This window comes from Astyanax mexicanus, chromosome 21 (assembly GCF_023375975.1).
Source record: "Astyanax mexicanus isolate ESR-SI-001 chromosome 21, AstMex3_surface, whole genome shotgun sequence".
NCBI classification, from domain to species: domain Eukaryota; kingdom Metazoa; phylum Chordata; class Actinopteri; order Characiformes; family Acestrorhamphidae; genus Astyanax; species Astyanax mexicanus.
In genome coordinates, this window is record NC_064428.1 from 37,992,736 (window position 1) to 38,019,642 (window position 26,907).

General features: G+C 37.4%; 1 pseudogene; it reads left to right on the forward strand.

Moving 5' to 3' along the window:
• The first annotated feature begins 90 nt into the window (after nt 1-90).
• LOC125780440 (adhesion G protein-coupled receptor E3-like) lies at nt 91-25,961 on the forward strand (annotated as a pseudogene).
• Nucleotides 25,962-26,907: the final 946 nt, after the last annotated feature.

Below are 26,907 nucleotides of genomic sequence, written 5' to 3' on the forward strand. Positions count from 1 at the left end.
AAAACATTATAAAAACAAGTCATTTGTTAAGTTTTGTATGCCTCATTTAAATCTGTTATTTTCTCTCTGATTGTTTAAAAACAGGATGTAGAAAAATATTTAGGCATGGTGCTGAACACTCAGGAGCAGCTTTTTAAAGTTGAAACAGCGAATCCTGAAAAACTTGTATCGTATGGGAATGCAGTGCTGAACAAGACTGAAAAACTGGTGTCTACACTGGTGAAGCCAACCGAAACCAACTACAATCTTAGCATCTCTCTCAATGGCTTAGGTAAAATATGCACACATTGTAAGAGGCGCTCGCACCGTGGTCCTTCAATCACTAGTTATAGTGTTCACTGGAATTTCAGCAAGTCTCTTCCAGGTTTTACTCTGAGCATGCTCAGTAGCTTATATGATATTTCTCCTGAAATATTGAGCATTGGCATGAGCCACTGCCTTACTGGAGAGCTAGGACACCTCCTATACAGAGTTTACAGCTGCCATGAGCATTGATGATTACACCAACTTCTGCACACTGGTGGAAGAGAGTGGGTGAAATCCTAAGGCTCTTAGGATGATCTACCAACAGGGCCTCAACAAAGACCTAAAAGAAGAGCTGGCCATTCGCAATCCTCCGGACTCATTAGATGACGTATGCAAGCTTGGTTGCAAGATGCAAGAACAATGCAGGGCCAGTAAAAGAATGAGTTCATAGAGCCATAGAGCCATAGAGGCCCTTAAACCAATACAGATTGGTCATGGTGTATGTTTTGAGGCTGGGAATAGTCTAGGCTTACCCCAGGTAAAGGGCACCAGGATAGGCCCTCTACAAAGCCCCTGTGCTACAGGGGTCTATCTTCCCGTTTCCTTGGTATGGCTTTTATTGAATCTGGGGCCACAGAAAACTGGGGCAATCCCTTTTAAGGTCAAGGGCAATTGAGAGACAAAAAATGGACCTCATTCAGACTGTCCTGCATACTGACCAGCTGTCTTTCTTCCTCACAAAAAGGCTCCTGACCTACTGGTTATTTTATGGTTCCTTTGGCTGCAGAGGCATAATTCCCACATTGATTGGTTATACCAGTCTATCCATCATTATGGCCCATACTGCCAGGTCTTCTGTTTATGGTTTAAGGGCGGTGGAACCATGTCAGTTGTTGTGGACTGACAGCCAGACCTCAGTAAAGTGTTCCAGACACCTTTAGCAAAAAGAAAGCCGAAGTCAAGCCTCCTCACCGAGCTTGGATTGTGCTACGGACCTCCTCCCAGGTACTTTGCCTCCTCAAGGTCACCTGTTCTCACTTTCTGGTCCTGAGAAGATGGTCATGGAGAAGTACATTAAGGAAACCCTAGCCCAAGGCTTCATAAAGCCATCCACTTTACCTGCTAGAGCAGAATTCTTCTTAATGGGAAAGAAGGATGGGGGGCCTACAACCCTGTATTGACAATAGAGGTCTTAAGATCACTGTCAAGGACCTCTCTCTTCTTCACCTCTTAAAAACATCTATTGAAACATTAAAGCAAGCCTCAATATTCATTAATTTGCATCTTCACGGTGCTTATAACCTTGTGCAGGTTAGACAGGAAGATGAATGGAAGACGGCATTCATCACACCCATTGGCCTTTTCGAATATCTCGTCATGCCATTTGGCTTAATAAATGCTCCGTCTGTTTTCCAAAGACTGAGGTCCTTAATGAGGCACTTGTCCTCTATTCCTTTGTTTATTTAGATCACATGTGTCAAACACAAGGCCCGCGGGCCAAATGTGGCCCGCCACGTCCTTTTATGTGGCCCGCGAGAGCTTGTAAGATCTTAGTGTCTATAATAAATAGGTCAGAAGCGTGCTTTGACCAAAAACTACATTTCCCACAATGCTTGTCGATTGTGTTACCCGCGAAGTTACGGCTTACTGCCACTACACGGCAGTGTAGTCATTGATGTGGAAACCCTGCCGGAGGGAAGGCGTAACTTCGCGGGTGGAATTGAGACATACAAATGTTTATCCCATAATGTCCAGAAAAAGAGAAGTTGATGCAGACGGATGGCTGTGCTTCAAGGCGAAAGACCGGTATGCCTTTTGTGTTACGAAGAGTGTTACTGACCAAAATAAACGCTTTTTAGGAGAGATATAAGTTATGTGTAAATATTAAGAAGACAATACCTGACAAAATCTGTTTTAATGACGTTAATAAACATAACTGTGACAGCGCTAGTCACAGTTTCACCGCAGCAAAGGACGAGGACGTGAATCACTTATCTAACCAGCCTGTACTGATTTCTGCCCCAATAACCCTTTCAATAACCTCCAATAGCCTTCAACAGTCTAACCTTGCAGCCGTGGTGTGTCCACTAAACTCCACAGTTATAAACATCATGAGGTTAGCAGCGCTAACTGACCTGTTTATAATGTAATCCGAGCAGTGACTCCGGGACGGCTGCTCTAAACTGCTGCTGTTAGCTGGTTGGGAACTGTAGAGAGCTGTATTATCCGGTTAGTCGGGTTAAAACCTTTATTTCCTATACAGAAGAACTTTAAAAACTGTAAAAACGCTCCAGACTGGCTGAGCTGAGCCCTGTAGCCCGTGGCTGGGCTGTAGCTCTGACTCAGTAAAGACTGCGGGCTTGTGCTGCTGCTGCAGCTCCGACTAGTGGTTGGATGAGGAACTGCTAAATCTGAGGAAATGCTAAATCTGTCACATGTTCTTAACAGCTCACAATTTTTGATTTTATATTTCTTGATTTTCTATTTTATATTCTTTTCAGTATCAAACGTTTTGATCAAAGTTAATATAACTTGTATTTGATGTCATTTCTATTCACTTGAATAGTTTGGTTCTTGATTGATGGAGTTTTTGGATTTCATAACATGACAAATTAAAAGGATTTATGTTAATAGAGCAACAAGCAAACATTTTTTTCCATGCAACTGTAATGTTTGATTGAATAAATAATATATTGAGAGTTATTTAACATTAAGGAGTAATTACATTCATTTTATATTACATTTGGTTACATTTTATTACATTTATAAGTTACATCTGGCCCTCAGAGGACAGCCAATATGCCAATGTGGCCCTCGGCCAAAATTAGTTTGACACCCCTGATTTAGATGAAATAGCTTCTATCTAGGTTTAGGAGAAGAGTCAAGAAATAAGATAACTAACCCTTACTTTCTATCTCAAGCCTCCTTCTTTGTTCTCCTTTAAGGCAACTTCTTAATTTCTAAGTAAAACATTAAAAAATACAATCAAATGGCAAATTCACAATATACTGTATAAAAACTGAAAGTTGAGATAGAGTTTTGGTGTGACAGCAACAATATACTGGAAGCATTATAATACGGCCTCTGATTTGTTTGGTTCTTATGGTTTAAATCTCTCAGAACTTCAGGTCTTTGCAGTTGGACCAAAAGCTTCAATGAAAGAAATTCCTCAGCTCAGTGTGAACAGCACTCAGATGGAAATTGACCTCATCCAGATTTCAGAGAATAATAAAGGTATGGTTAAATACTTTTCATGCTTTGATTTAGCTATTTTAATTTCTTTCTGCATCTTCAGTTCACAGCATTCTATCAAGGATTCCAGAAAGTGAAGACCCCATACTTCTTTAGACACATACTAATGTTCTTTGTTAGATGATGTAGTTATTTAGTTATTTTTGTTGTTGTGTTTCAGGATCTGCTGCTGTGGCCTTCATGAGTTACAGTAACATGGACAACATGCTTAAGCCCAGTTTTTCAACACAACTGATAACGACACAGTGAAAACCATGATGTCCACTGTGGTGTCGGCTACGCTGCCCAAAACCAACGACACACGACTCACCAAACCAGTTAACTTCACCATGAAGCACATTGAAGTGAGTCAACTCATTATTACTGGTTATTACATCATCTTTTACATTAAATTATAAACAGATGATTTCCTTTCTTCTACTTTCTGTAGGAAACTGATCCTAATGGTACTCTCTCCTGTGTGTACTGGAAGAAAACTGAATGGGTTGTAGATGGGTGTTATCTTGTCCAGACCAACAGTAGTCACACCGTGTGCTCCTGTGTTCACCTGTCTACCTTCGCTCTCATCATGCAGACCAAACCCTCAGCAGAAACAGTAAGACCAGCCAAAACATTAAAAACACTGAATCAAAGATTTAGATTAAACTAATGGAAAGACAAGAAGAGCAAAGTCAAAGCTACAAAGCTCTTCTGGAAAGACTTTCCTGTTAGAATTCATCTTAATATTAGATTTTAAAGGGATTAGCGTTAGGTTTAAGTTTTTTAAAAGATTTTAAGGAGCTTAGAGTTAGGTCATTGGTTGAGGGTAAATTTTAGTTAAGTTAATTTGGGTCATACACTACACACTACTAGGATGTGTCTGGGAAAATATTTTTTCTTGCTTTAAATGTGTACTTATTCAGATTTTTCCTCTTTTATATAAGGACATATTCTAAAGTGTGGCCTAAAAGGATCCATGAGAATGCTAGGATTCAGGGTCTCCACATCAAGTTTCTAAAAGGGGAACCATATCCTGCTTTTTGGTAAAAATGTATGCATGTCCTCACAGAGCAATAATGTGGGTGACCAGTTAGTTACCCAAACACACACTCCCCACCAACACCCCTTTCATGTGAGTGTGTGTGTTCATCCCAAAAGCTTGTTTTAGCCTGTTAGCTAGTCAGCTGATTAGTCTGTGGTTATTTTGGCATGGTTGTGTTCAACAGTTCCAGCAATAAATTCATCTTACTGCCTTCGTGGTTGTGATGCTCAGTGGAGATAGATTCCACCATAGCTCTGTGAGTCAGAACGAGCTAAACTTTACCTTCCATCCATTCTGGGGTAATACCCAAACTTAGTTTTTTCCAGTGGAAAGATGAGCAGAAACTGGGTTAAAGAAAGGTACTGGGCAGTTATTGTACCCTGCTTGGTCATGAAATGAAAATAGCTGTAGCATCTTTTTTAGTGATACTTCACTTCATTGTCACTGTGCTTTAGGGTTTCCAGAGTGACCCTCATCTGGATCTGCTCAGCACTGTACTGGTATCAGTGGGGCTGGTGTTCCTCAGCTTGACTCTGTTGACCTTTGCCATTTGTCGTCGACACCTGAGGATGAACAACACTCCCAGAATAAACCTGTGTATCAGTCTTCTGCTGGCCCACCTGATCTTCCTCCTCACTCAGAACTACATAAACTACATCCAACCTTTAGAGGTAACCAGTTATTTTAAACTGATTGAGATCTACAGGTTTTGATGAAAATCAGAATACCCAACAGCACTGTTTGTATGTTTCTATCTCTCTTTTCAGATGATATGTGCAGTGTTAGCAGGAGTTCTTCACTTCTTCTTCCTCTCTGCTTTTGTGTGGATGTTGATTGAAGCCGTGCTGCTCTTCATCTCAGTTAAGAACCTCACCAAGATCAGATCTAAGCAGAAGGAGGTACTCGGCTGGAAATGTTTGATTATAATTGGATACGTTATTCCACTGGTTGTGGTGGGCGTGTCTGTTGGGCTGTTTCCTGGTGGTTACGGCAGTAAACAGTAAGTTCTTTGAGTGGGTGTTTTAGTCTGTTTTAGCAGGAAATTATCTTCCAAAGACCAAACTCTTATATTGTTGTATTTAATATTTTTATCAATTAGTTTTGTGTTCATTATTTCCTTTGTTCAGATGCTGGATTAAGATGGAAAGAGACTTCATATGGAGTTTTGTGGGCCCTGTGTGTGTGATTCTTGCAGTAAGTTCTGATATAGTATTTTATTTATTTGATTGAAGCAATTCTAAAATAAAAATCAGAAAATCAAAGAAATCCTAGAATAGAAATATTGTTCAGAAATGGCTTTGGATTTAGAAAATTTACATATACACTTATATTTTATTTGATTTTTTTCTGAATGTGTATAAAATGGAAATATACAATTAATAGGAAAAATAAAACATAAAATGAGACTGATGTTTTCTACAGCAATGTCAATTTCCTATATTTTTTACCTAACCTTTCACCACATTTACAGGTTAATGTGATCATCTTTATTGGGATTATTCTCACTCTGAGATCTGCCCTGGCAGGACTGAACAGCGATCATTCTCATATCAAACAAACAAAGTAAAACACAGCACACACACACACTTCACTTTTTGGTGTATAATACATCTGAAACATCCTTAGATGTAGAGTTCCCATACTTTATTAAAAAACTGTACTAACAAATATGATTTAGTATACTTATAGTAAATTTCTGTTTCTCTTCATTTCTTTCTCTATCCAGGATTCTTGTCTTTAAAATCCTGGTTCAGAGTGCCATCCTCGGCTGCCCCTGGATTCTGGGCTTCTTTACAGATCGCAGTCCGGTGTTGGAGATGGTCTTCCTCTTCCTTAACTCCCAGCAGGGCACCTTCATCTTCCTGGTCTACTGCGTCCTCAACCAAGAGGTCAGCCATACCACTGTATTAGTGTCATTAATATTGCCCAATATATAGTGTATACACAACAGTCAACTACTGTTTCATTTACACCAAACATTTTTCACTATAAATCTAGAATCCTATACACTGTACAGCATCCTAAATTGGCCTATACTAATTTATAGTCCCCTCCATTACCACATAGTTCCAGTTCTCCCTTTGAACCAGGCCATTACAGAACAACCCCCCATAGTGAAGTGAATTATGAATATGGGCTGTTGGAATGCATGAATGCTCCTTAGGACCATAAATATGCATTCAGGGAAAAGAATGGTAGTGGATTGTGACAAGAAAACATCTTTATGTTGAAATGACTGGATAAATTAGGCTAATGGCCTTGTCTAGAATCCAGCTGTTTGGCTGCTCAGACATAGGATTAAACTAAAATTAAACTTCCCCTGTCTTGCAAGTGTCTATTCTTTGACATTGGACTGGGACAACATGCTATATATGGATCTAACTAAATATCGGTATGTAATTCAAGTAAATTAATTGAAACAATCTTGTTGAAGAGTTTTAGAAAAATAGCTGGCACATTATTTAGCCCAAAAGGTATTACGGTATTGGTATGACCAATTTGACCCATCTGAACCTGCAGGTAGATTCAAATACAGACTACAAAACTAGTACCCTGGATAATATAATGACAACAGGATAATTATGGATTTAACTATATATCAGTATGTAATCCAGGTAAATTAAGACTAACAATCTTGTCAAGAGTTTTTAAAGGATAACCGGTGCATTAATTAGCCCGAAAGGCATTACGATATACTCATAATAACCAATTTGACCCACTGCAGGCAGGTTCAAATACAGAATCTACAAAATCTATTTATCTCCTTGCTAAAAAAACATGTTAGTATGCACTCGTGGAAAAGAACAGGAGTGGATTGTGGCAAGGATGGTTTTCTTACTACCTAGTGAGGTTATTAAACTTAATATTCTAGGAATCTGAAGATAATAAATATTTTATGTGAAAATGACTGAAAAATTAAGCCTTATTGTCTATTCAGACCAAAATCTGCTACGCCAGTGTGTAAATTATTTGACAATGGACATTTACAAGAGACTATTTCTAGATCTAACGTATTGTTAGTATGTCTTGTAAAACAGTTTTTGAAAGATAACCGGCGCATTCATTAGTCCAAAAGGCATGATTATATACTCATAGTGACCAAACTGGCAAATTTAAGTATGCAGTTGAAAAAAACTTCAAAATTATAACTTACTATAAATGAATAAATTTTCTTACATATTTGCTTTTAAAATGCATTTTGACCTTTGCTTAAACAATATAATATGACCCCAGTGTTAGGTAGTATAAGATGTGGTAGCCTACTGTGCACTAATAGTAATGTTAATTATGTAATGAATGGCCAATCTGTTTTACAATCCTGCTGACTGCGCCAACTGCTTAATTTTGCAGCCAACATAAAGTGTATTTTAGATTATAAAAGTATAGTATTGATAGTTGCCAGAATAAAAAAAAATAGTATTGAAAATGATTATATAGATTCTGATAAGCTCAGCAGCCCTTACAACTGTAGAAACACTGAAGCCCATTGAAGCATCTTTAAGATGATGGTCAAAGAAAAGGGATATATTTTTCTATTTTCTTGATGACTTTATAGACTATTCCAGTCCACAGATACCCATTTGTTTCTCTACAAATATAACAGATTTCCTGTTTTGGGATAATATAGTAAGTAAGGGCTTACTTACTATATTTTTCAGGACCAGGGATATAAAAGTGCCCTACTGGGGGGGAGTGCCCAACTCAATGGCACAGGCAAAGGTCAAAGGTGATAGAAAAATTGTAGCATTATATATATATGTTTGAGTAACTGTATTGTACTACATTCTGAAGCATCATTTTGGAGATTTGGTTGAAGTTAATGTCAAGATCACTAGATAGTTTGGTATGTTAGAAGATAGAAGAAGAAGTTAGAAGAACCAAGTAGGCCAGTTTACATTTATATACCGTGATCAAATACCATGTTAGGATCACACACCAGATGGAAAGATGTAGATATTCACATATTAATAATCAATGGTAATGAGGTTTCAGGTAATGTTGGATATGTTTAAGTGCTGTCCATTTGTTCTAAAATTAACAAATGTTTATATAAACTTTCAGGTCAGAGAGCAATACAGAAAGTGGGCATCCTGCTGTGTCTCCAAGTGATGAGCGACAACAGGCAACCAGAAGATGCTGAAGAAACTCAACATAATCAATAGCTAAACTAAAGCAGGAAGATTTTTTAAACTGCTAAAAAAAATAGTAAAAAAAATAGTAGCTTATTATTAACATTTGGAAAAGGCATTGCTGTGAGGATTTGATAGCATGCTAATGTAAAGGGGACAATAAGTAAGGTCAGGATGTTTTCAGGATGTTATGTTCTATTTGACTATGATTTACATGTTGTTCTCTCTGATCTCTCTTCAAGGTCAGACAGCAGTACTATTGTTTTATTAACAGGTTCTTCTCTTCTAGTTAAGCCAAAAATAAATCCAAAAGTGAAAGTAGGATTGTCATCTTTACATAACAGCTAAAACAGGGTTTTACTTGTTGGATTAGAATGCACAATAGGAAAAAATGTTAGAATTTTAAGTTTCCACTAAACAAATTAGAGAAAACATCTGTATATAAAAGTATGTAAATATTAGAGTTTCAGGATATATTTATGAGGGCAAAACTATCCTGGATATAAGATGAGATTGAGATGGTTGGGTATGGAGGAGGTTCTACAGGTTCTGTATGGATCCTGCAGAACATTTACCCACAGATGTTGTTACAGCTGGGCCTGTAGATCCTGTAGCTCTACACTCATAGGATGAAGCTGAAGCTGAGTCCAACCTGCTCCATAAATGTTGGATTGGTGATAAAAGTAGCTTTTAGTGTTCCTTGTATCACTAATAGGGGTGATGGATCATTTTTTTATACTTTTATTTACCTTGTATTTCAGATTGTAAAGTATGTTGAGACCTAAGATTATAATGCATCTATTCATATTACTACTAGTTATTCATGTAACATTTATTTTATGTTTGTTTTGGTGGGGGTGATAAAAAAATGGAAATAAATACATTGTCTGACATATTTGCCTTTTTGCTTCAAAATGTTATGCTGCTTAAACAATATAATTTTATCCCAAGGTTAGGTACGACAAGATGTAGTAACCTACTGTGCAATAATAAAGTTCTTTATGTAATGCATGGCCAATCTGTTTTACAATCCCTTCCAACTGCTTGTTTTCACAGCCATCAGAAAGTGTATTTTAGATGAAAAATCCAGTATATATAGTTGCTAGTATTTTTTGATGATAGTATTGAAAATGGATGGATACATTCTGATAATTTTTTGCAGTCCTCACAATCAGCATCGGCACAATCACCAAATAAATCAATGGATTAAATACTGAAATCTCTCCATTTCAATCTCAATTCAAGGGCTCAGGAAAATATAACATATACAGACTTTTTAAACCAATCTTATCACTTCTATTGCTCTCTGCCCGGGTAAAATATGCTCTCACCTAAAATATTGTAGCCAATCATTCAGAAAATATATATACATATCTGTATATATATTCAAATCACTAGTAATTCAGAACATAGTTTCTCAAACTCAGCCCTTGGTGCCACAGTGGGAAGATAGGGGTCACAGAAATTCTATATTTTCTATCTCTATTTGTCATGATCTGATTTAACCAAATTTTAAATAGTGATATCTTGTAATTGTTGTAAGAATGAATGGAAACTTTACTAATTCATTTGTAAATGCTTTACTGTCCCAACTTCGATTGGAATGTGTAGCAGGGCTGAAATGCAGGAAATGATGCATATTAATAAATTGAATTAATTTTAACAGAGCAAGCATGAAATATATTGGGTTCTAATTGTCCAAAATAAATGTAAGAAATACTGTTTTTTAAAATGGGCAGTATCAATTCTGTACTTTTTTCTGATTTAGGGCTGCGTTTACACCTTTTTGAAAAAAATTTTCCATTTCAAATTAATATATGAAACAGACCATTTAAAATGTTTAATCAGAAATGTATATTGAAATGAGGTTAAAAACATATTTATAAGGATATACCATTTGAGAAAAATTTCGGTTTAACAAACTTAGTTAATTGAAGCTTGTTTTTTTCCATTAATCATTGCAATATATGTTATTTTAACACAAAGTAAACATTATATTAAAAAATCCACAGTAAGAGTTCTGTTTCCATGACAGTGTTAATATGGAACAAACCCGGAACATTCATCCATGTGTTTCTAGTAAACAGACTAGCAGGAGTTTTGCATAAACAAATCCAGACGGGAAAATGTAGCATCTAAACAAGTAAGAAATTGTGTGAATATGTGAATATGGATGCTGTTTTTGTTATGTCTGGTTATGATCACATATTAGAGATAAGTCATGCCAAGCAGAACCACACAGTGCTCCACAGTGCGTCATTCTCTGATACAAAAATATCATATATGTATATATATGAACTATATCTCACTCTCTCTTTATTCATGTCTATCTCTCTCTCTTAGTAGCAGTACAGTAGCAGTATGTTTGCAAATTATAAACCAAAACAAAATAACATTTGAACATGCAAAAAATGTATGTAAATGTCTCTCCTGTCCAGTGAAGATATTATATTTGTTTTAAGAACATTGTTGTAAGGATTTGGTTGCATTTATTGACAGTCAGTTTTAGTGTTGGATCCACTCTTTGAACCACTGAAATCAATCTCAGACACCTGTAATAATCAGTTTGCCAGGTGAGCCCAATTAAAGGAAAACTACTTTAGAAGGACGTCCCACATTATTAAGCAGGCCAAAAATTTCAAGCAAAATGCTGCTGAAAAGCATCACATAGTGCAATGCCTTGGATAAGGTATGAAAATATTATATATTTCATGAAAACTGAAGCGTGATCATCGTACTGTGAAGAGATCTGTGGCTTTGGAGTCCTTAAGACTTGCTGTGGTGCATAAAGCTACTATTCATCCACCTCTAACCAGATCTCCCAAGCAGAAACGGTTTTCCAAACAGTCCTGTTTACTGATAAATGTCCTGCAACCCTGGATGGTCCAGATGGATGGAGTAGTGAATGGTTGGTGGATGGCCTCCAAGTCCCAACAAGGCTGCGACATCAGCAGGGAGGGGCGGAGTCATTTTTTGTGCCAGAATCATGGACATAGAGCCAGTAGCCCCTTTAGGGTCCCTGAAGGTGTGAAAATTACAGTAAAGTATATAGAGTTTCTGACTGACCACAAATTCTTCCATGGTACAAACTGGCTGCTATGGGCATAAAAGAAGAGAAACTCATGGTGTGGCTCCATCTCCCCTGACTTCCTGAACCCTATAGAGAACCTTTGGAATTTCCTCAAGCTGCAGATCTATGAGGGTGGGAGGGGCTGTTCTGACATCATGCAAAGAAGTTCAAGCAGAACCTCACAAGTTCAATAGATGCAAGAACTGTATCAAAGAAGGTGATATAAAAGAAGGGTTCCTATGTTAACATGTAACTCGGCCTGTTAGGATGTTTTGATTGAAATTTGAAGCTACAAGGCAAAAAACGGACCAGCAGCACCTTCATACCTGATGGCGATGGTCAAAGCCAGATCTGCACCAAGAGCTCTTAGAGCTTCCAGTACGGCTCGGCTCGAACCTCCATCACTCAAAACACACAGAAAACAGACATCCAGACTCTTCTCTGTGCTGCACCAAGGTGGTGGAATGAACTTCCACTGGATGTCAGAACAGCAGAGTCACTCACGGTCTTCAAACGTCGACTGAAGACACATCTTTTCAAAGAGTTCCTAAACTAATAATAATAAATAAAAAATAAATAAAAAAAGGTTCCTAGGGTTCTTAACATGATTAAGCTCTATGTATCTCTTGATCCTAGTCTACAAACTAGCTTTGGATATCTTAAGTAACTTTGAAGCACTGTTGTAAGTCGCTCTGGATAAGGGCGTCTGCTAAATACCATAAATGTAAATGTAAATGTAAATGATTTCAGTGAACGTGAAATCCTTCAAATGCTGCAAAATTAACAAATGATCATTTTCAGTTCCTTACAACCTATAAAATGTTATAAAACTCTGCTGTGTATGACCATTTAAAACAGTGCATTTTGAGTTTTTAATGTTTGAAGGATATACTGTTATCATCGGGAGGTTTGTTCAATAAGATTGGGTTTATACTCTAACGGGTGATGACTTCTATTATAGCGACTGTTATTTGTATCGACCTTTGAGGAAAACCAGAGAAAAATGGAATATGCTTCGTAGAAAGAAAGTGTTCTTTGTTTTCTGATGGCTTTATCTCAGGGCTTTATCTAAACAAAACCAGGCTGTTGGAACACACTGGCAAAACCGGAATATTTGATTGCACTGCAAAATGTAAATTATTGACCTTCATTGTCATGTCATTTCAGTGTTAGGAATAGCAGGGCTTAATTCTTATACACTGCCCACGGATGCGGAGTCTAACACGGATAATTACTCAAAATGAGAAGAATTATCACTGTTCTTTTTACATGTGAGTATTTTTCACCTTTTATTTAATTACAAGATCAACAAGTAAACCTACAAATAAAAGTTTAAATTCTTGTTAAAAAGTATAACATGATGTAAAAATGTTTTTTTCTTTGGCTTTAACTTACTCTAAGTCCATCATTTTAACAGGATGAGTGTATTTAGTATATATCTAATTATATTATCTTATCTGAATGGACTCTCGAGCTTTAGATTAAACGTTTTCTAGGACTAATAAGGACCTACTGGTCAGAGTGTCTTTGGTCAGTAAAATTTAGTCTAATTAAAGTTTCAGATTTATTTTCTAAACCTAACTTGACTTCAACATCCATTATTAATATTTTCCCATTTGTGTTTGTGTGGTAAAGATGATATGGGCTTTCTGTTTATTTAGGTTTTATTTTTTTCCGATCTTGCATGTTTTGACTGCGACAGTGTGTGTTTGTAACAAACACTCAATTTCCGTTCATATCAGAAAGCAAAAAATGAAAAAAAAAAGATTCTGTCTTTGATTATGCATTTTCAATATTTGAAGGAAAATGAAAAACTGACCCTTTTTTAAATGATGGATTTGTATGAAATGAAATTGAATTTGAATTTTTACTTTATATTTCTCGTGTTGTATGAAAAAGAAAGATTTCACATGTTTTATTCTAAGATTGAAAGTGCAAAATCTGCATGCTGTAGGCTGGTCAGACTGGTTATGCTGATTAATTTATTCTGGATATTCTGGTTGACTAGATGGTCAGTTTTTTTTTTAAACTGGTAAACCAGCCAAACCATCAAACCTGAACTAAAGTAGATCCTACACTGGTAAAAACCCAAAGTTTTTTGACAGTTTCTCTGTACTGGATCTTTTTCTGGCAAATATGGATGAGAGTTCTCTCATAACAAGAATAAAGTCCCGCCCTTCAACTTAAAGAGCCAATCAGCTTGCAGATACATATAGTGTGAGCGGTGACTGACCACTCACAGACAGGCTTTGTGTTCTCCATCAGTCTGCTGTTATTATCAATTTACTTTCATTACAAGATGCAAAAAGGGGAAAAAAGAAGAAAGGGGAAGAAATACAGATTGTGTGGTTGATTGACCCTAAATTAATAAACTTGTCTAGTAAAGTATAAAAATATCTCTGGAAAAATTAACATAAGTTTTAGAAAGTTTTCAGAGTTCAGAAATCAATATTTGGTGGAATAACCCTGGTTGGTTTTTAATCACAGTTTTCATGCATCTTGGCATCATGTTCTCCTCCACCAGTCTTACACACTGCTTTTGGATAACTTTATGCTGCTTTACTCCTGGTGCAAAAATTCAAGCAGTTCAGTTTGGTGGTTTGATGGTTTGTGATCCTCCATCTTCCTCTTGATTATATTCCAGAGGTTTTTAATTTGGTAAAATCAAAGAAACTCATCATTTTCTCTCTTAGTTTTTATAGTATAAAATGGGTTTTCATTATCCAATGTTCAAGTTTTTCATTTCTATCACACTTTGAGAAAAAAGGAAAACAAAAACAAATTTTTGCATTTTGTAGGAAATGCTGACTATTGCTGAAATATCTATTTTTAATCAAGTGCACAGCCTTCATGCAGTGCTACTACAAACTGTACTAGGAAGGTATTTTGCATAAATTATAATTTATATATGCTTTAATGCATGTATTTCCTGCTGTTATTATTTATATTATTGAGGCCTACACCAGAAGATGTTTCTGTTGGTTCATTCCGGTGTTGTAATGCCACCTACTGTTTGTTTTGTGCAATTCCTATATATCCAATATATATATATATATATATATATATATATATATATATATATATATATATATATATATATATATATATATATATATATATATAGCTCTATAAACTACGGACGATGTGTCTCCCAAATTCCAAATAAAAATATTGTTTTTCTGGTATCTTATTTTTCCACATAAATATATATTTAGATCTTATATCTGAAAAACAACAGAAGCAAAGTTTTTAAATAAAGAAAAAAATCTAAATCTACATGACCCTGTCTGAAAAAAACATTTAAACCCAGATAAAACATAACAGTGGTTTATCACAACTGAGTTCAATTTCTCTATCCACACCCAGACCTGATTACTGCCACACCTGTTCTCAATCAGGAAATCACTTAAATACGACCTGCCTGACAAAGAGAAGTAGACCTAAAGATACTCCAAAGAATCCAAAGAAATACAGGAACAAAAGAGAAATAAAGTAATGAAGATCTATCAGTCTGGAAAAGGTTATAAAGACATTTCTAAAGTTTTGGGACTCCAGAGAACCACAGTGATTCACTATTATGCACAAACAGTTTTGGGAAAATATTTTATGGACTGGTGAAACAAAAGTTTAACTTTCTGGGGAAAAAAATCCCTTTACATCTAGTATAAATGTAACAACACCTACAGTAAAACATTTAAGGACGTGAAAGACTTGTGATAAATGGAAACATGAAGTTCCCTGTCTAACAAAAAATTCTGAAGGAGAATATGTTCATGACCTCAAGCTAAAACGAACTTGGGTTCTGCAGCAGGACAATGACCCAAAACACCCCAGCAACTGAAGACTTTAAAGTGGACTAGTCAAAATCTTAACCTAAATCCTATTGAGATGCTGTGAAATGACCTTCAAAAGGAGGTTCATGTTGGAAAACCCTTTAATGTGGTATAATAACACATTCTGTAAAGAAGAGTGGAACAAAATTCCTCCACAGCGCTGAGAAAGTTACCGCAAACGCTTAATTGCAGTTTTTGCTGCTAAGTGTGGAATAACCAGTTATTATATTTAAGGGGTAAATACTTTTTCACACAGGGCCATGCAGTTTTCAATTTATTTCTCACTTAATACAAAACCTTTTTTTCTGTTTTACTTGCATTGTCTTTGACTAATAATAAAATTAGTTTGATGATCTGAAACGTTCAAGAGACAAAAAAAAATCATGAAGGGGAAACACTTTTTTCAGGGTTGTTGTCATGTTTTTTATTTCTACTTTCATTTCTACTGAGGTTGAATGTAACTTGGTAATGATGTTTAAAGTAATCTCTTGTTAAAACAATTTACCCTTAGCTGTTTTTTTCAATATTCGGTAACTTTTTATTTTTCTACCAGGGGTCCCTGTGGTCATACTAACTGCAGTAATGAACAGCAGCACTGCAGGTAAGTACTGTTTAAAGCAAGAGCCCTCTCTGGTGAGAATGTGTAATTGCACAGAGAATGTGGAAGAGTAGTTTATTTATATTAATGTAAATAGATTGCCATTATAACAATGAGTCTTTCATTTACATTTAAAGTGGCGAAAATTAGTATTTGATATACTTTTGATTTTGTAACGTTTCTCAACTACAAAGAATCCAGAAAATCACATTGTATATATATATATATATATATATATATATATATATATATATATATATATATATATATATATATATATTTACTACCTTATCTCTAATAGACCTGTTTGTTTTCCTTTAAGAAGCTATTCCTCCTATTCTGCACTCATTACCTGTATTAAACACACCTGTTTGAGCTCGTTACCTGTTTAAAAGACACCTGCTAACACCAGATGTGCCAAGTCTCCCAGAAGTCAACCGCATATCAATTAGGGGCAATAACGTCTCCCTGATGTCTGCAGATCAGATAAAATCTCCTGGAGTGTAGCACGCCCACGGAGCCCGGGAGGGTCCGTGCATAAAAAATAATTAAATCGAGCGAACAATATAGCAGTTTGTGCTCACGTTTTCTTTAATTTGAGTGAACGATTTGCAATTCGTGCTCATGATTTCTTTCATTCGTGCTCACGATTTCTGTAATTTGAGTGAACGTTTTTTATGCGCAATAAGACAAGAGGCTCGGAGGGAAAGAAGCATTTTTCTCTCTTGATCTGTTTTAGGGGTGCGGTGAAGATAATCAGTTATCTACATTTATAACCTGCTGATAATTAATGCACTAGTGTTACAGTTAGACCGTGTGCAGATTTTGCCGTGGTGGTGGAATCTCCACAGCGCGTGGGGTAGAGCCGACGTAGCGTCGATTCCCCCGCCGCGAGACACCTGCCGCACGCAGTTCTTCACCGAGCTTATTTACCAACTATATAGACAAATACACTCAATTCAAGTCATGAATAAAGGAAACAAACAATTTATTGATTCAGGATGACTGTGTGTTATTAAAACCAGATCAAAACAAAGTTATGATGTAATGTGGAACTGTTTATAATTTTTTTATTTCCAACACTTATATAACATAAAGAAGTATAAATGTACCATGCAAAAGTTAATAAAGATAATACAAAATTAATGCAATGTGTGACAGTTGTCTATATGGTTCATATTAAAGCTGCTTTAAATATGTAACACTATAAAATCAAAATAGCTAAGTTAATAGGCATTTAGTTAATAGCTAATAGCTTTAGTTAATAGGCATTTCATATAATAATTTAGATCAATTTGATAATTTATTCCAATATGTTTCCTAAAATTATTCTGTTTCTATATCTGATAAAATATCCTAAATATCTGCATATGGTCAAATCACAGTGTCCTGCCCAGAAACATGCCACAAGCTTTAAACAAAAAATATAATAATTATAAACTTGTTAAAGCTTTATTTTCTGAATTATGTGTTTATTTTTATAATAATGATGTATTTATAGTAATAATGATGTAACCAGATTTAAGAAGGGATGCATTTCTTTAGAGGCTGGCTGAATGTTTTGAGAAATTAATAAACAGTTCCACATTACATCATAAATTTGTTTTGATCTGGTTTTAATAACACACAGTCATCCTGCATCAGTCAAATGTTTGTTTCCTTTATTCATGACTGGAGTTGAGTGTATTTGTCTATATTGTTGGTAATTAAGCTCGGTAAAAAAACTGCGCGCGCGGCAGGCATCTCTCGGCGTGGGAACCGACGCCACGGTCGGCTCTCCCCCACGCGCTGTGGAGATTCCACCACCACGGCAATATCTGCACACTGTACATCTAACTGTAACACTAGTGCATTAATAATCAGCAGGTTATAAATGTAGAAAACTGATTATCATCACCGCACCCCTAAAACAGATCAAGAGAGAAAAATGCTCCTTTCCCTCCGAGCTTCTTGTCTTATTGCGCATAAAAAACGTTCACTCAAATTACAGAAATCGTGAGCACGAACTGCTATATTGTTCACTCGATTTAATAATTTTTTAATCCACTGCCCCTCCCGGGCTCCATACACGCCACAGAAGCCACACACTTTTTCCCCCTAATGGCGTCAGGGAAAGAACAGCACTCCCCTCATCTGCATATTCATAAAGTGCATGCAGTACAGTCCAGAGTTTCCTTGTTGGGGGCGTGTCAGTAACAATGTTCTGCTTTAAGCTGTACAGGTTGTTATTGAGTTCAGTTTTGAGGGCAACCTGCACTAATATTATTAAAGGTCTTATTCCATCATTTTTTTATTCATTTTAAAATGTCTAGTTGTGTCTTTAGTGTGAATGAATGTCATGTGTTCCGGTATAACACTGCTTTAGTCCTGTGGACGAGTGGGGGGCAGGGAAAAACTATAGGATCTCATCTCTTGCTCATGAATATTCAAACATGCAAACATATCGCCTCTGATTGGCTAACAGCACTGTGAGGCAGCAATACGGACAGCGGTTAGAACGTCTTAAAATACTGACCTAGCCTTAGAGACTCTTTAAAATGCCAAATCCAATGGAGATCCTATAGTTACACACAGAGTTGAGTAGTACAGGTCCAATTTAATTCAGTGCAATTCAATTCAATTTTATTTATATACCCCTTTTTACAACAAAAATGTCACAAATCAGCTTTACAGAGAAAAACAGGTCCACGCCTCTAATAAGCAGCACCACAGAGAGGCTAATTATTGTTGTGACACAGTGGCAAGGAAATAATCTTGAGCAGATCATAGAGTGGAAATATGTTGATGGAAAATGTTTGAGTTATTTCACTACTGATTAATTTTTTTTTTTTTCTAAATCAGCTACTGATGATCCCTGCTTCTCCTACACCACCCTGAACCAGCCCTGGAGAGCCACTACTGCAGGTGGATCGTCTGCCTGTGATAGCTACTTTAATGGGAAAGCCTGGTATCGAATGCTGTATAACGGGATGAACATCCGGATGCCAGAGAACTGCACTAATTATTACAGATGTGGAACTTCTATTACAGTTTGGCTGAATGGTTCTCACCCTCAGATATCAGATGGAATCGTCACTCGTCAGGCCTGTGGGATGAATGGTGGTTGCTGTGGATGGTCTGTATCAATTCGAGTTAAAGCGTGTCCAGGAAATTACTATGTTTATGAGTTTGTCAATCTAAACTTCTGCAATGCATCTTATTGTGCAGGTATTCAGATTCACTCTAAAAAATGTACTCAGTGCATTTGCATAATTGTTACGGTAAATTATTGTTACAATAATTTTAATATGTACTTTATTTAGATGTGAATTCCATAACTCCAATCACTGACCCAATGAAAATGAACACAACAGCACCAGGTAAGTTTCCCTAATCAGTTTCAAATAATTAGTCAACATTTTACATCTAAACATGCTTTTTTATTGTCCAAGTTAATAACTGCTAGTTTGAAAATGTAACAGAATAGAGAAACTTCTTCAAAGCTTAAACAGACAATGCATTTTATTTGTGAAATGCACAAACAACAGTGAAACACTTTAATCTCCAAAGTCTAGAATTATTTATAGTTCTCATCATACCAGCAACTAGTTTGTTAAATCAGTGTCTAACATTGATAAATCAGGTGAGCTGCTGATGGAATTGAACACATGTACTGGGGTGTGATAGACTTACACACCTCATAAACTTCATGTAGCTTCAGAGTTCATCACTACACACTTGGAAAAAAAACACTGGAAAACAATTTAAAACAGTGTATTAGTTTGAAGTGTACTAAAATGTACTAATTTGATAAACACAGGCAGCAGTGAATGGAAATGCAGAAGAAAATTTCTTACATTTTTACTGAAACTCCCCCACAGTGTCGACTCCTGGGCACCGTCACTCGTGCTCCAGCTCCAGCTTAACTGATCACCCCAGCCAGAGGGCGGCGCTTGAAAAAATGGGGCTCTCACGAAATTCAACGTGAGACGTTAAAAATGTATCCATATAAAATGGAAAAATGTTCTAATTGTAAGGATCGATCTTGGGTTTATATAAATCGATATTGGATCATTTAAATGAAGATCGATTTAAATCTAAAAATATATTTTTTAACACTACATTTGCCAGATGAACCACAACTGCATTAGCTGGGCTTTAAATTTATGCATCATCATCTTGTGTTGAGAGAGTTCTCCAACACTGCAGATTAATTGTCATCTGTCTCTCATTTGATCTACCATGTTATTTTTTTATTTCACAAATCATCCGTGTATACTCTGCATCCTTAGCTATAGAAATGATCTTGTGCAGTTTACACTGTGGAAATATGTTCATGGAAAAATGTCTGATTGTTGCAATATAGATTAACATTTAATTTTCTTTAAATTCAGCTACTGGTGATCCCTGCTACAACTACACCGCTCTGGATCAGCCCTGGAGATCCACCACTGTAGGTTCATGGAGTAACTGTGACAGCAACTTCAACTGGAATGGCTGGTACAGACTGCTGTATTATGGGATGAACATCCGGATGCCAGAGAGCTGCACTACTTATGACAGATGTAGCACTTCTATCACGTTTTGGCTGAATGGTTCTCACCCTCAGATATCAGATGGAATTATCTCTCGTCAGGCCTGTGGGAGTTGGACACGTGGCTGCTGTGAATTTTATGTATCCATTCAAGTTAAAGCGTGTCCAGGAAATTACTACGTTTATGAGTTCATCAATCCAAACTTCTGCAATGCAGCTTATTGTGCAGGTACTCAGCTTTACTTAGTGCTTTTTAATGTTAGGGTTAATTATTTTTTTTACCAAGTTTAATTATTATTTATTCAGATGTAAGTACCATCACTCCAGTCACTGACCCAATGAAAGTAAACAGCACAACAGCACCAGGTAAGTTTTGAATCATTTCTAGTCCAAATTAAGAATTGCATGTTTGATAATTTTGCAAATAAAGATAAACTTCATCAAAGATGTATGGATAAACCAGTTTGTTTGTTATACACAGCCTTGAAATACTTTAATTTTCAAAGTTTGAATTGTAAAAAAAAAATAAAATTAATTTTAGCGCAGCAGTAAATCAATGAATGAATAACTGGTATAGACATGTCCACATTTCAATAGTTTAGATGCATAAAAATACTAGACATTTTAGGTCACCATAATAACCTGAATTAAACAATTTACAGGAAAAAGTATTTGCTTTATTAGAACTATTTTTGTTGCTTTAATATCAGACAAATATAACCTGAGTACCTCTACAAAGTATTTAAGTGATGATGTAATTTATTAAGAGAAATTAACTTTGAATAACTTTTGAATTTTTTTTTATTTCACTACTAACCACAACCAGGCCTGATTACTGCCAGACCTATAGAATCAAGAAATCACTTAACTAGATCCTGTCTGACAACATGAATCAGATAAAAGATCTCAAAAAGCAACACATTAATATATTCCCATCTGAAGAATCTCAACAACAGATGAGAAAACAAAGTCATTGATCATCTATTAGTCTGGAAAAGATTATAAAGTCATTTCTAAAGCTTTGAGACTCCAGAGAACCACAGTGAGAGCTATTATTTACTAATGGAGAAACACTAGAGATTACCCAGAACAACATTTAAAGAACTGCAGGATCTCACTCACCTCAGTTAAGATCTGTGGTAATGATTCAATAGAAAGACTGGGTAAAATGGTCTCCATTGAAGAGTTTCAAGACAAAAAACACAACGGCATAAAACTAACACAATTTCAGAAAAGGATCATCATACTCAAGGTAAAACATGGTGGTGGTAGTGCGATGGCCTAGAGCTGCTTTGGTGCTTCAGGATCTGGATAACTTGCTGTAATAGATGAATCCTAAAGGAGAATGTTCCGAAATCATCAGTGACCTTAACGCTTAGGCGTATTTGGGTTCTGCAGCAGGACAATAATCCACCTTTGAATGGATTCAAAAAACTAAATGAAAGTTTTGGACTTGACTAGTCAAAGTCTGATTGAGATGCTGTGTCATGATCTTAAACAAAACGTTCATGATTAAAAACCCTTCAATGTGGGTTGTTTGCAGATATTGCCGCCAAGGGTGGCAAAACATAGTTATTAGGTTTAGGGGCCAAACACTTTTTCACACTGGGCCAGATTGGTTTGAATAGATTTATTTTATAACAATAAATTATCATTAAAAAACTGCTTTTCATATGTACTTAGGTTATTATTTTAGTCTGATATAAAATTGATAGGTATATGTACACTCTAAAAAACAGAGGTACGATATGAGTACTTTTTTGTACTCGAAGGTACACTCTTTATAATTGTACCCTCAAAGGTACAATATTGGTCTTTACAGGGTCAGATTTGTTCCCTCTGAAGTACAAAGTCATTTCTAACAGCAATAAGTACAAATTTGTACCATTTAACCAGCCAAAGGGTACATTCAGTATTCTGCATCACTGTACTAATAAACTATATATATTTAAATTGCACATTTTTTTATTTGAAAGCCAGACAATTTTGTATCATCAAGTTTTTGAGCCATATTTAGTTGATGATAATGTTTATAATCTTTATAATCTTTACTGCCACAAAAACCATGGGTACAAAAAAGGACTTTCACTGAAAGGTACTTTTTTGTGCCTCAATGTAAGGTACAGCCCCAGCGACAAGCTTTGTACTCTTTTAAGTACAAATCTGTACTTATATTTCTTAGAGTGTATAGGGCAAATACTGTTTCATAGCACTGTATTAACAGTCACTTGGGCGTCCAGGAGAAATCTGATTTAAATTTTTTAAATTAATTTTAACACCAGTCCCTAGTAAGGTAACCTGGTGGTGGTGATAAATTACCTGACTGAATTAGCTAGCCAGTAAGCTTACCTGTTCAGGAGATAAGTAGCAGCTCTGGATCAGTCTTGTAGTCTGTTTAAGCTAAAGTCTTCTACACTTTTCAACTCGCTGCCAATATTCACTTGTTATATTTTTTCTTTGGTCACTGGGCTTTTTTGAGACATGCTGAGGCTTTTTAAGCTGTGTAGCAGCTGAGGTTTAACCGAACCAGCCCTGCTAGCTAGCTTCCTTGCTGTACCACTGATTGCTCGCTGTAGTGTAAGTACTGGTAACCTCAGGGGGTGGAGTTAGTGTTGGGGAACCAGGAAGGCGGAGACAGAGAACAAAACTACCACAGATACCCGGGACGGAGTGAAAACTTAAAATAGGAACGTACTGCTGAAGCCGTGCTTACAAGAGCTGCCAGTGCTTTCAATCAACATGTTTCCTTAATATCTGATGATACAACCTGATCATTTTATCATTTACTACTGAAAATAAATGACATATTGTCACGCTTCTGAAGCCTCTCTGCCTAAAGAGTTTCCCAGCAGCCTCAGGCTCAGAACTACAGTGACTCTAAGGATCACGTGACTCTCAAGCGTTCTACATCACCCAGCTACTGAGTGATTGCAAATCATTTCCACCTGGTCTGCCTAGTATACATACTCTTTCAGTGCAACTCTCAAATGCGTATTACCTAGTTTTCTAGCTCTGTACAAAGCGTTCTTCCTGTCTATCGAATCCTGCTTGTTTATTGACCACTCTCTAGTTATTTCCATTATCTTTGTTTGTGTAATCACGACCAGATACTCGGATAGCACCAGCAAATGCTGGTAGGCCTCAACCAGAGTAACGTGAGTAAACTAAGGGAGCTAACTCACCAATGGAACACCCAGGGTGTTCAACTTAGCCAGATCTGTGCTAGTTTACAGTACCTATGCTCCTCCGTGTTATCCTTGTCCTCCTGCTTCCACTACTACTAGTATTACTCCCATTGCTTCTATAGCTAACCCTGCTACAGCTAGTCTAGCTTCTGCTGCTCCTGTTACTTCTAACCCTGTTGTTTCCTCTTCTTCATTTCCCATCTGCAATTCAGCAACTTTTGATGGTCACCCTGATAAATGCGCTGGTTTCTTACTACAGTTTTCTTTAGCAATTCCCCTCCTAGCACCGATCAAGCTAAAATAGCTTTCATAGTTTTTTGCTTATCTGGTAATGCTCTTGACTGGGCCACAGCTAGCGTTTTTTCACTGACATGGTGCCGGTGCTGGTGCCAGGTTCCCAAACGTTTCTTAGCGTTTCCACCGCAAAATCACAGGTTCTGGGCCAGAAAAGCCGGTTCTGTTCTGGCCCCAAAATCTTGCTGTTCTGGAACCAGCGAACCTGTGATGTGAGCGGTCAAAGGGCTGGGCGTTGAAACGTCTGCGGGGCAAAGTTGTTTACAAACCTCATCTCCATTCACAGCTAAGAGCAGCAGAAGCAGCTAAATGAATGGAAATTAATCAACAGTGGTCCGGCGAGGATCAGCAGCACAAGTTTTAAAAGGAGCTCGGGTTCCGCCATGTTTTCAATTCGTCCCCCTGAAGTCGATCAGAGCTGTAACATGGAAAGATACTGGTTGACAGAAGTTAACAACTTCTAAGGAGAGCGCACATGAAACCAACCCTTTAGTAGGGACACTGACCGTCCCTGGGTTGGCGCCTTGGGTTTTTGTGACCGAAGCCAACAGGTAGCCTTGACGAGACCGGATCCACCGCAGTATAGGCAAAGGTGAAGCTGGATCTGGCGCTGGCCCTCTTCAGGACTTAGCTTAGCATAGTCATTTGACATAGGTTTAGCAGAGGAGACAGGAGATGCAAACATGGTAGTAGAAGAAGAAGGAGGTGATGAGTGTGAAGGAGATGGATTGTCAGGAAGATTTACATAAGAGGAGTTGGTCTAGACGGATGGCTAGAGAGATTAACTGGTCCAGTGTGAGGCCGTCATCATGACATGCTAACTCAGACTGGACCCGAGAACTGAGACCATGACAAGGAAGCGGTAAGTAAAGCGGATTCATTCCAGCTGCTGGCATCACTGTCTGGAGGGTGCCAAGCAACGGTTTGTTGTGTTAAAGATCACAGAAATCTAGAGTACCTTAAATCTACCTGAAACTTTCCAGTCACTCTCTTTTTTTTCCATGCTTTGATTTTTCCATTTTGTTCCATCCTGTGAACGCAACACTAAAGCCGGCCCTCTGTCCTGAGTTTTTTCCATTGAGGGGGAGAATAGCTTGAAGCCCGAGTGCATCCTGCCACCTTCAGTCACTGGGGGTTCGATGAGCAGATCAGACAGGTTTCTGCTCACCGGACTCCCCCAGAGGTACTCCCCCGGGTAAACTGTTTGTACCTCTCCAGTTTCGCAATTGTCTTATTACGTGGGCTCACTCGGCATTGTCCTCTGAGCATCCGGGTGAGTCTTGTACCTTACAGCTCATTTGGTCACGTTTTTGGTGAGAAAGGATGTCCACTATTTTGTTACCTACTGTGGTATTTCCACCCAGTGCAAAACTCCTAAACTCAACCAGCAGGCAAACTAGTGCCCCTACCTGTCCCTGAGCATCCCTGGTCCCAAATAGCTCTTGATTTTTTCACAGATCTCCCTGTTTCTAATGGTTACACATATACCCAGTTCACCTCCAGGATCTGGCAAGCCTTTCTGAAACACCTGGGAGTCAACATTAGCCTCACCTCTGGCTTCCACCCCACATGCAATGGACAATGCAAACATGTTAACCAGGAACTAGATACATTTTTACAAATGTACTGTTTTAAGAATCCCACAGACTAATCCCAGGTCCTGGTCTGCCCAGAACTCCCTAACCAGCAGCTCTACCGGAAGCACACCTTCCAAAAGTTTCCTGGGATACCAACTACCCCTCGCTCCATGGACTGCTTGCTCCTCGGGCATCCCCGTTGTGGGCAACTGGATGAGACGCAGCGAGAGTGTCTGGGCTGAGACTCACTGCCAAATCTCCACAGCTCTACAACGATACAAGGAATATGCAAACCGACAGAGGCGACACTCCCATCTACCAACCCGGAGAGCGAGTTTAGATAGATAGATAGATAGATAGATAGATAGATAGATAGATAGATAGATAGATAGATAGATAGATAGATAGATAGATAGATAGATAGATAGATAGATAGATAGATACTTTATTGATCCCCGAAGGGAAATTCTAGACATCCAGCATCAGGTTTGTATAATACACAAAGTTACAAAAGGATAAAATATAACAATACATATAAATACAATAAAATAAAAAACAAAATGAAAAGTATAAAAGTACAGTCTATAGTGTGTGTGTAGACAATAGACAATGAACACCAGTTGATGTGCATAAAGTGAGGATAACTGATGTCAGCCATACAGAAAGTACACAGTTATATAATAATTTAAATTTAGCAGTGCTAAAGATTTGTCAACAGTAGATAATGAATTAACTACTCGTGCAAAATAGGGTAGAACTATAAAAATAGTGTTATAGGCATCAGAGTTGGCCAGAGTTACCAGAATGAAAAAGTGTCACAGTCTTTAGTTTGCTGTGCTGAGATGAGTTGAACAGTCTTATGGCCTGAGGGACAAAAGACTTTCAGAGTCTGTCTGTGGAGCAGGACTGGGACAGCAGTCTGCCGCTGAATGAGCTCCTCTGCCTGGTGATGGTGCTGTGCATAGGGTGGTGAACATTGTCCATGATGTTCAGCAGCTTGCTGAGGGCTCTCCTCTCTGCCAGTGGTGTTAAGGACTCCAGCTCTAATCCCAGCACAGAACCAGCTTTCCTCACCAGCCTGTCCAGTCGTCCAGCGTCCCTCTTGCTGATGCTGCCTCCCCAACACACTACAGCGTAAAAGAGGACGCTGGTTCCCACAGACTGGTAGAACATCAGCAGGAGTTTCTG